At 46.8% G+C, this 10,804-nt stretch overlaps 1 pseudogene; it reads right to left on the reverse strand.

Moving 5' to 3' along the window:
• LOC136570586 (uncharacterized) overlaps positions 1-10,804 on the reverse strand; it is a 113,637-nt pseudogene that overhangs the window by 7,683 nt on the left and 95,150 nt on the right.

A 10,804-nucleotide genomic window follows, 5' to 3' on the forward strand; every position in this document is an offset into this window, starting at 1 on the left:
TGCTCTATCACCACAGCAGCATTCTTATTGAACTGTTTCCCCACCGTAATTACATAATCATAAATGTACTGGTTACCGATTTGGTCTATAGCGTCCCCATTTACAATTTGCATAGCATAAGGTCTACCATACAAAATTTCAAATGGGCTTAACTTTTCTTTTGATCTTGGTTTGACTCTCAGCCTAAGCAGAGCAATAGGCAAAGCTTGATACCACTGCAAATTAGTCTCCTGGCATATTTTGGCAATTTGCTGTTTGATGAGATGATTAATCTTTTCCACTTGCCCACTGGCCTGTGGACGGTAAGGCGTGTGTAATTGCCATTTGATTTGTAATGCTTTGCTTATTGCTCTCACCACTTTTGCACAGAAATGTGTACCCCTATCCGAAGAAATGCTCTTCGGTACCCCAAACCGTGGAATAATTTCATTCAACAGTACTTTAGTTACTTCCCTTTCCTTATTTGTCCTACAAGGGAATGCTTCAGGCCACCCAGAAAATGTATCAGTTAATACCAACAGATACCGAAACCCCCCTTTTCTTGGGAGTTCAGAAAAATCAATTTGCCATACTTCACCTGGGAATTTACCTCGATTTATGGCTCCTTGGTGTACCTTGGTCCCCGTATTTGGGTTGTTTTTCAGACACCGCTCGCACTGGGATGTAACGTGTTTTACGGTAGTAAATAATTTCGGTCCTGCTATCCTGGCTTGCAAATATTGGTAAAGCGGATCTAGACCCCAATGGGCCTTTTCATGCTCTGTCTTTACAATCTGCCACATTAGGTTCCCTGGTATTATCAACTGTCCTGTCTCCAATTGTCCCCATCCACTGTCTAACAGTTTACCTTTATTCCTTTGAATCCATCTATGATCTGATTCCTGATAATTTGGTTGGAGGTTTACATCCAGCTCTCCTGGTATTAGAGCTGTTATATTTACCTCTCTGGTCCTTGCAGCAGCTAATTTAGCTTCTGCATCTGCCTTTCTATTCCCAACTTCTGGAGTAGTGTTACCTTTTAGGTGTCCTTTACAATGCATTATGGCCACTTGTGCTGGGAGTTGGACTGCTTCTAGCAATCATAGGATTTCCTCTGCATGTTTGACTATTTTCCCTTGAGTAGTCAACAGTCCTCTTTCTTTCCAGATGGCTCCATGAGCGTGCACAACAGAAAAGGCATATTTAGAGTCTGTCCAAATATTTATTCGCATGTTCTCTGCCAATTCCAGAGCTCGAGTCAGAGCTATCAATTCTGCCTTCTGGGCTGAGGTCCCTGCAGGCAAAGGGTTTGACTCGATTACCTCTTCTGTGGTAGTTACTGCATAACCAGCCATTCTTACTCCTTGTTTTACGAAGCTGCTACCATCCGAGAACCAGTCATCTGCATCTTCGAATGGCTCTTCTTTGAGATCCGGGCGACTGGAGTAAACGGCTTCGATTGTTTCCAGGCAATCATGCTCGATGGGTTCTGCTGAAGTCTTCCCTTCTAGGAATGAAGCTGGGTTCACAACGTTAGTTACCTGGATAGTAACATCATCTGACTCAGCCAAGATAGCTTGGTACTTTAGGAATCTGGAAGGTGACAGCCAGTGATTTCCTTTCTGCTCTAACACAGCAGACACAGTGTGAGCTACTAACACAGTCATTTTCTGGCCCAGAGTGAGCTTTCTGGCTTCTTCAATGTTGATTATCACTGCGGCTACTGCTCTTAGACAGCCAGGCCATCCTTTACTCACTTCATCCAACTGTTTGGAGAAGTAGGCCACAGCCCTTTTGTGCGGTCCTAACTGTTGTGCTAGGACTCCTAGGGCCATTCCTTGTCGCTCATGAGAAAACAGCCAGAATGGTTTTGTCACGTCTGGAAGACCCAAGGCTGGTGCTCTCATGAGTTCCTGTTTCAGTCTCTTATAGGCTCCCTTTGCCTCGGGAGTCCAAACTAGAACACCCTTACTTTCCTTTAGTAAGTCATAGAGTGGTTTGGCGAGTATTCCGTATTGATAGATCCATAACCGACACCAACCGGTCATCCCCAGGAAGGCACGCAAATCTCTTACCGTCTCTGGTTTAGGCATTTGGCAGATGGCTTCTTTCCTGGCTGCTCCCAGGGATCGCTGTCCTCTGGAAACTTCATATCCCAGATACACCACTTCTTCTTGTACCAGCTGTGCTTTCTGTTGAGAAACTCGATATCCACTTAAACCCAGAAAGTTTAACAGGGAAATAGTCCATTCAATGCATTCTTCTTCTGTTTCTGTTGCTATTAGGAGGTCATCTACATATTGCAAGAGAGTACCATCTCCCAGCGGCCTTTCCCACTGTTCTAGTTCTTTGGCTAGTTGATTCCCAAAAATTGTAGGGCTGTTTTTGTATCCTTGTGGCAACACCGTCCAGGTGAGTTGGGTTTTTCTTCCCCTATCTACAGATTCCCATTCAAATGCAAAGATCTTTTGGCTCTCCGGAGCTAAAGGAAGGCAGAAGAATGCGTCTTTTAAATCTAACACTGTGAACCATGTCAAATTATCTTTTAATTTAGTTAAGAGTGTGTAAGGGTTAGCAACTACCGGATGTAGTGTCTTGGTTATTTCATTTACTGCCCTCAGGTCTTGGACTAATCTATAAGTTCCATTAGGTTTCTTTACTGGCAGGATTGGGGTGTTAAAATCTGATTCACATTCTATCAATAACCCTAATTCTAAAAACCTTGTGATTATGGGCTCAATTCCCTTTCTATCTTCTAACCTCAGTGGGTATTGTTTCCTACTTACCGGCCTTGCTCCAGGTATAAGTTCAATAATGATAGGTGTTGCTTGTTGTGATTTCCCAGGTATATCAGTAGCCCATACTAATGGATATGTTTCACTCAGGATACGCTCAATATTGTGACTTTCAGGCTTCAGTTCTATACAACTGATTGTTAGGCTTAGGGCTGTAATCAGTTGCTCTTCCCTTACTTGAAATTCCAATTTGTCTTTGTTGAATTTTATTACGGCTCCCAAGTTCTCCAGTAAGTCTCTTCCTAATAGAGGCTTTGGTGAATTTGGCAAATACAGAAACTGGTGAATCCCCATTTGTTTCCCAATTTTGTATTTGATAGGTCTCAAAAAGTAAGCTTTTTCTGGTTGGCCTGTTGCTCCCACAACTTGTACAAATTCATCACTCTTAGGTACCAATTCTTGATTTAAAACCGAAAATGTTGCTCCTGTATCAATCAAAAAATCCAATTCCTTTTTACCTTCCCCTAGCTCCATTTTAACCAGTGGGTCTGCTAGGGTACGGCCCACCAGTCCCCCTCATTCACTGCCCTGATGTGCGATAGTTGTAGTGTCCATTGATCTTTCTCTTAGTTGAGGGCACTCACGTTTCCAGTGTCCCGTTTGGAAGCAATAGGCACACTGGTTTGGCCCTATTCTAGCTGGGTGGGGTTGGAACCTCCCTCCCCCTCTCACTGGGTAGCCTCTTCCCCTACCCCTGGTATTAGGTCCCAAATGGTTTGTATTTTGAGCTGTTATTGCTGCAGCCACTATTCGACCTAGCCTCTTATCTTCCTTTTTCTTTTCCTCTATTTCTCTATTATTATACACTTTCCACGCCTCATTCAGCAATGCCTCCAGGTTTTTGTTTGCTGGATGCTCAAGCTTTTGTAATCTCTTCCTAATGTCTGGGTTACTCTGTCCCATCATTAATCCTAACAGGTGTTGTTTCCCTTCTTCCGTTGCTGGGTCCAGGGGTGTGTATTGTCTCATGGCTGCCCGAAGTCTATCCAAAAACTCTGATGGGGTCTCATCTTTTCCCTGCCTGATGTCATATAGCATCGACCAATTGATAGCCTTAGGGATCGCATTACGCAAGCCCATCGCTATCAGTTTTCTATACTGCACCAGCCTCCGATAATGCTCTTCATTGCCCGGGTCCCATTCTGGTTTACTGCTGGGGAAATTATCTTCTAGTCTCCCCGATAACACTTGAGCATGTCGTTTTCCTGTTTCCAATACGAGTTCCCTTTCTGTATCTGTCAACTCTGACAGCATCACCTCTATATCTTCCCAATCAATATCCAAATTCTTTGCCATTAATTCAAACCTCTTCGCTACTCCCTCTGGATTCCTCCTGAAGTTCCTTGCCTCATCCCTCCAATTGTTCAGATCACTTGTTGAGAACGGCACCTTTATTCTAGTCCTCTCCCCTACCATTGGCATAAGTTGTCGGAGAGGAGCTATCGTATGGTTCCCCTCCTCTCTTTGCTCTGCTTCCCTCCGTGCCACAGATCTGGTATAATACGAGTGACTAGTCCCCTCCCCGGGATCTTCTTCCAACCGCCTCTCACTCTGCATCTGTCGCCTTTCTTCCCGCATCTGCCGGTGCCTATCCTGTTCCGGGCTACCGTCCTCCTCATCTTCTGTTCCCCTTCCATCTCTCTTATCCTCTATACGAATTACTATATTCAGCTTCTGTGAGTTGTTCTCGGCCCCCCTTTCGCATGTCTCATTGTCATTCTTTTCACTATATTTCAACTTAGAGACGTCGCCCCCCAGTGAGTCACCTTTGTCTCCAGTCCTCGGTGTGCTGGTTTCCATTCTACAGGTACCTGATTTCCTTAAACTTCCATTCCTAGGTGTGCCACTATCCCCACATGGACTTAGTTCAGGCAGGCTGCGTGTCTCCCCTCGGCTCTCTTCTCCATGTGGACTGCCCCCTTCCCTCTCAACTTCTAGTCTGGGTGGGCTGCCAACATCCCTGTAGCTCCCCGACCCCTGTGGACTATCCAGTCCCTGTGGGCTGCTTTCCCTCTTGTTAGTCCCCGATTTTAATGGGCCACCCCCCTCCCAGCTGTTGTCTAGCTTCTGAGGGCTGTGCCCAAACTTAGATTTCCACCATCGTTCCAGTTCCTTTAATGGGCTAGGATCCCCTTGTTCCTCTTTTGGCCTGGGAAGAGGCCCTTCCCGTCCTGGGGCGAATGGATGGTATTCCCACAGGCTTATTTCGCTCTCCTTCCCACTGTCCCTTCTTGTTAACTTAAGACATCGTTGCCCAATGCTACATGCATCACAGCAACGTTCTTTAGGCTTTGAGCCTTTCTTATCTTTTTCCAGGGCTAGTACTAGGGGGTCCTGAGGTGCTACGTTTACCCCGCACTCTTTTTGCCACTCCGGTTTATTTCTTAAGGTAAAGAACATATCAGCATACATCACTTCGTCCCATTTATTAAGTTGACGAAGGAAAAGCATCAGTTGTAAGATAGTGTTATAATTAGTTGTTCCCTCCGGCGGCCATTTCTCATCGTCATCTAACTTATACAATGGCCACCACTGTGTGCAATATTTAAGGAGTGTCTTTTTACTTATGTTTCCCCCCGGAATCCCTCCCAAGTCCTTCCAGTGCTTTAGGATACATCCTAAGGGGGTTTTCATATTTACGTCCTTACTCTGTTGACCTCCCATTACTATTCCCTGTGGCTGTGTTTACTGTTTAACCGGATCAGTCCCTTTCCCGCAAGTACTGTTTGCCAATTTATTGCAACACTTCACACACACAATTTCCAATCGCTTCGTCCGTTTCCGACCTGGCTTCTCGCGAAGAACAGGAACTGCGGAGCGGGACTCCCTCTCGCTTCGCAGCGATGCTGCGTCTCATTCACTCTCATCCATACCCACACACCTTTATCTACAAGATTACATAGAGTGACAAAATGTCTCCTGTAAGATTTGCAACAGACACATAGAACACCACAAACTGACCGAAAATGTCTCCTGTAAGATTTGTAACAGACACATAGAACACCACAAACTGACCGACCTCTCTCCCGGTCTCAGAGAGCAATTAATTCACAGTAAATATAACATTAAACACAATATTAAAACAGTTTCCCACACAACAAGAAGAACCCAAAAATACCAAGATAAATGAAAAACAAATATTCCTTCCAGCAGGACTCTAACCTGCGTTTCTAATATTCCTTCCAGCAGGACTCTAACCTGCGTTTCTATTACCGGGACTCTAACCCAGCTGGGATTTTTTTACCAGGGCGTCCCCTGGAATCCCTTCGAGCGGTCACGTCTGACCCTCGTTTCCCAATAAAGCGCTTTACCATAAAACGTATAAGCAAAGATAAATACCTCTTAATTTGGAGCAGGAGATGCAGAAAGTTCTTGTCCACCGATGCGCGTTGGCTGGGGGATGGGGGTCTCTTCTGACAGAATTCCGTCAGGGGCCCTGAAGAGGTCCCGGTCCCCCGAGTCAAGGCTCGGACGGACCCTTTTCTGTCCTGCTGCGGTCGCCAAAAATGATGCCGAATTTTGCCCCAAAAGGCGAGAATAAGCTGCCCAGAGACTGGATTTGAGGTCTATAGGCAGGAGGTATTTATTGGCAACGCGTTGGAGAAATCGCTAAATGGATTTCCAAATTGTGTACAGCAAAAGCAGGTTTTTATACAATTTTGAAAAAGGATTACATCATTATTACATGCATATTCATAGGTAGGCAGGAGTACAGTCGGAGTCTTCCAGGAATTCTTGGTCTTCCTTAGTTAAATTTTAAGCTTTTCCTAATTTGGGCAGTTTCCTGTTATTCTTGGCATGTTTTTCCATGGCTTGGCAGAAGTTATTGTTGTAGTTGGCTTGATTCTAATGGCTTGGCAGGTCACTTTAACTTATTGGCTTCCATTTCTGCTTTTCTCTTCAAATATTCTAATTCCAATGTTTCCTCTTCAAATATTCTAATTCCAAAGTTTCTTCTGTGTGTGTTTTTTGGTTAACTTATCTAGATATCTGATCAAAGTTAGGGCTCCCTAACAGTGTATTTTAGGTTATTTATTAACTTATCCAAATATCTGATCAAAGTTCTTCCTAATAGTGTATTTTAGGTTATTTATTAACTTCTGCGATTCCCTTGATATACTTTTAAGTGTCTTTTAATTCTTTTATTTCTCAAAAACTTATTGTTCAATATAATGAATGGCTTCATGACCAATCAGAACGCGCAGCACGGATGACAATCCAGTTGCTGGGCAGAAACTCAGAGCACTGGCCCCACTCAGCGATTTTCAGCCAATCAGCGCCCGGCCCGACTCTGACTCATCAGTTGCCAGGCACAGACCAAGGCCTCTCACTGCGTTCAATAATCAGAGACGGCGCGGGGTAATTTCCAGCCAATCAGAGCGTGTCTCGCTGATGACTCATCAGTTGCGAGGAGCGGAATTTGGGGAGGGAGGGAAGGTGACCCTGGGGATGGGCTGGGGACCCCAAATTAATCCAAAACGGGGTTGGGACCCCAAAACGGAGCAGGAGGGGCCTGGAGCCCCCAAAACCAAACCCGGGGAAGGGAATTGAGGAAACGATCGGAAAGGGGAGGGAGAATGGGGAAAAGAGGGGGCTGGGACCCCCAAATTGAGCTGGGAGGGGGATGGGATCCCCAAACAGGATGATGCCAATTTTCTTCCTGGAATATGTAAAGTAGTTTATGGATATGCATGAGGCTCTATGAATATACAATAGGCTAATGTCATGGGAGACAAGGACCATCGAGCAAAGGTTGTTATGGCCACCAAGACCCCCCAGTTATTTTCGGAGACACCCCTTAATTAATCTGGTTTTAAGTACATCAGCCTGTTGCATATTCATAGACCCTCATGCATATTGATAAACTCATTTACATATTTCAGGAACTATTTTACATGGCCTGTCCTTGGGGGTGTCTCCCCATTTCAGGAGCCTCCACTGAAATGGAAAATGCCAACCCCATTCCTTTGATTAGTCATAATAATAATAATAATAATAATAATAATAATAATAATAATAATAATAATAATAATAATAATAATAATAATAACAGAAATAAGAATATTATTAATATATTCTATTAAAATAATTTGAAATTAAGGGTCTCTCAGGCAAAGTTATGGGAGTAAAAATAACAGTTCTTTATTAGGAAAAATTCAAAATACAAATGCATTAGTACAAACAAAAAAAAAACAGTGACAGAGTCAGAATCCTCTGGGAATCCAGTGAAGAAGGTCGATCCTCTTGGAATCCTGTGGCAAAATGGCTGATCTTCTGGGAACCCAGTGGGAAAAGGCTGATCCTCTGGGAATCCAGTGGGAAAGGGCTGATTCTCTGGGAATCCAATGGGAAAAGCTCAAATTTGGGGAATCCAGTGAGAAAAGGGCTGATCCTCTGGGAATCCATTTCTTACCCCCCAAAGACAGGGCAAAAGGGCTGTGGAGTTTTTATAGGGTATCCCAAGGGTGGAGTTGGGGTTTGGGTCAGGGGAGGAGTTCTTAGCAACACAAGAAGGTTGAGATCAAATTCCTGCCTCTTAGCAACAGCAGCACTCCACACAGAACGTGTCCCCACATCCTAAATTTCCTCTAAAACAACTGAGAAATTATGGAACTGCAGATATATTCAATCAATTTCCTTCATTTAACCCACTTTTGGGTGTTTTTAAAGGATGAAGGTGAAGCAGAAGAAAATTAAGGCCAAACCAAAAGGAGAAGCAGCCAGGTGTGTTCCCAACATGGATCACAGGGAATGTGCGTGACCAGGGCTGTGCCCAAAGTGCCTCCTCCAGTGGGGGATGGAGCTGGAGCAGCGCACGAAGCTCTGCCTGCACTCAGGGCACTCACAGGGCTTCCCTTACCGGTGCCTCCGTTGGTGTCTGGTCAAGTTAGAGCTCTGTGAGAAGCTCTTCCCACACTGGGGACACTCGTAGGGCCTCTCCCCTGTGTGGATGCGCTGGTGGGTGATGAGGTGGGAGTTCTGCCTGAATCCCTTCCCACAGTCGGGGCAGTGAAAGGGCCTCTCCTCTGTGTGAATCCGATAGTGCAGGAAGAGAGAGGAGCTGGTCAGAAACCTCCTACTACATTTATCACACTCGTAGGGCCTCTCCCCAGTGTGGATGCGCCGGTGGGTGACAAGGGTGGAGTTCTGCCTGAATCCCTTCCCACACTCAGGGCATTGGAAGGGCCTCTCCTCCGTGTGAATCCGATAGTGCAGGAGGAGATTGGAGCTGGTCTGAAACCTCTTCCTGCATTTATCACACTCGTAGGGCCTCTCCCCAGTGTGGGTCATCTGGTGCCTGATCAGGCTGATCCTCTGGCTGAAGTGCATTCCACACTCAGAACACTTGCACGGCCTTTCTCCAGTGTGGATCCTCTGGTGCTTGATCAGGCTGGAGCTCAAGCTGAAGCTTCTACCACACTCCCCACACTCGTAGGGCTTCTATCCAGTGTGGGTCCTCTGGTGCTTGATCAGGCTGGAGCTCTGGCTGAAGCTCTTCCCACACTCCCCACACTCGTAGGGCCTCTCCCCAGTGTGGGTTCTCTGGTGCACAATCAGGTCGCAGTTCCACCTGAAGCTCTTCCCACAATCCACGCATGTATGGGGCTTCTCCCAGTCATGGAGCACCAGCTCCGAGCTCTGGCTCCACCTCCGGCCGTCTTCCCGGCCCAGGCTGGTTCTTTCCCCCTCACATCCCCGCCATCTGTGTTTGCAGCCCCTCCTCGTGCGGCATCTCCGGGGCTTTTCCTCCCCGTTGGCTTCAAGCACTGTGGAGCTGCTCAAAACGGCCTCTGCCACCAGGTTCTGCCGCGGGCATTTGTCCTCCCTGCTCTCCATGCTCAGCTCCTGTGCTGGGGGAGGAAGGACAAGGACAGCATGGGATTTGCCTCCGTGCCACAGGCAAGGGCAAGGGGATCCCCCCAGGGCTGAGCTGCAGCCAGGGGCTGTGCTGGGCTGGGAGATGGAGCAGCACAGAGGGGAAAGGGGCACTGACTTCCTCCTCACCTGCCTCAGTGTCCTGGGGCATCTTCCTCTTCCTCGCAGCCTCCCTGGGGTTGGCAATGGGAAATCCTGGTTTGGGGAAAACAAGGGATGAGCACGTTTGTAGGAGCGTCAGGGGGTAGGATGGTCGGGATGGACGGAGACGAGAGATCTCTGCAGCCAGGCCCTGGAACTTGCGGTTTATTGCAAAGGGCCTGGGTGCAGGGCCCTGCTTGGAGCTGCCAGGCACAGCTCGGAGCAGGCCCGAGAGAAGAGAGGGGTAGAGAGGGTGACAGGGTAAGACAGTAAAAGGGGAAGAGCGTAAGAGAGTAAGGTTCCCATTACAATACAATAAATCTTCTTCTGTGTTGAATATTCTATTTCTCACTAACCAATCTAGTACAAGATACAAATCCTAGAGCATTTACATACAGCCTGTAAGAATCACTACATCACCATACTGTGTTACATTTTAAATGCTAAAAACTCCTCTTTGGACCCCTTCTGCTGAGCTAGTAGGGTCTGCTCTGACCCTTGGATCTGTCTGCAAGCAGAGGGAATTGTTCCATCAAAAGGGGATTACCTTCAGTTGGGCCACACCATTGTTTTCCAGTTGTTCACTAACTGAGGTATCTCAAAGCTTGCTTTCATTTCAATCTTCCTTATACTTTCTATATTGTCAAAATCTTTTGCCAGACAATCATATTTATAAGGCTTTCCTGTTTCATCTTCCCCAACACACGTTGAGTTTGAAGGTCCCTCTGCCCGACTCCATCTCTACAAGTCACTGGCCATCTGGGCTCCAGAAAAACCTCCCAAACACCAAGATTCAGCCCTGAAAAAGCCACCCAGGAGTTCCCCGGCCCTGGTCCCTCCCCTCTGGTGTTCGGGGGTTCCCCCCTGTCCCAGCTGCTGGGGTCACGCTTGGATTGGGGGTCCCCCTTCTCCTCGGTGCCCGCCCTGCCCAGGCTGCTGGCAGTCCCAGCAATGCCAAAAGCTCCCCCCGCTTCGCTCTCCCCATTTCGGGATGCCGGGGCTGTTTGGGCTCC

The sequence above is a fragment of the Molothrus aeneus genome, unplaced genomic scaffold (genome assembly GCF_037042795.1).
Source record: "Molothrus aeneus isolate 106 unplaced genomic scaffold, BPBGC_Maene_1.0 scaffold_35, whole genome shotgun sequence".
Classification (NCBI taxonomy): Eukaryota; Metazoa; Chordata; class Aves; order Passeriformes; family Icteridae; genus Molothrus; species Molothrus aeneus.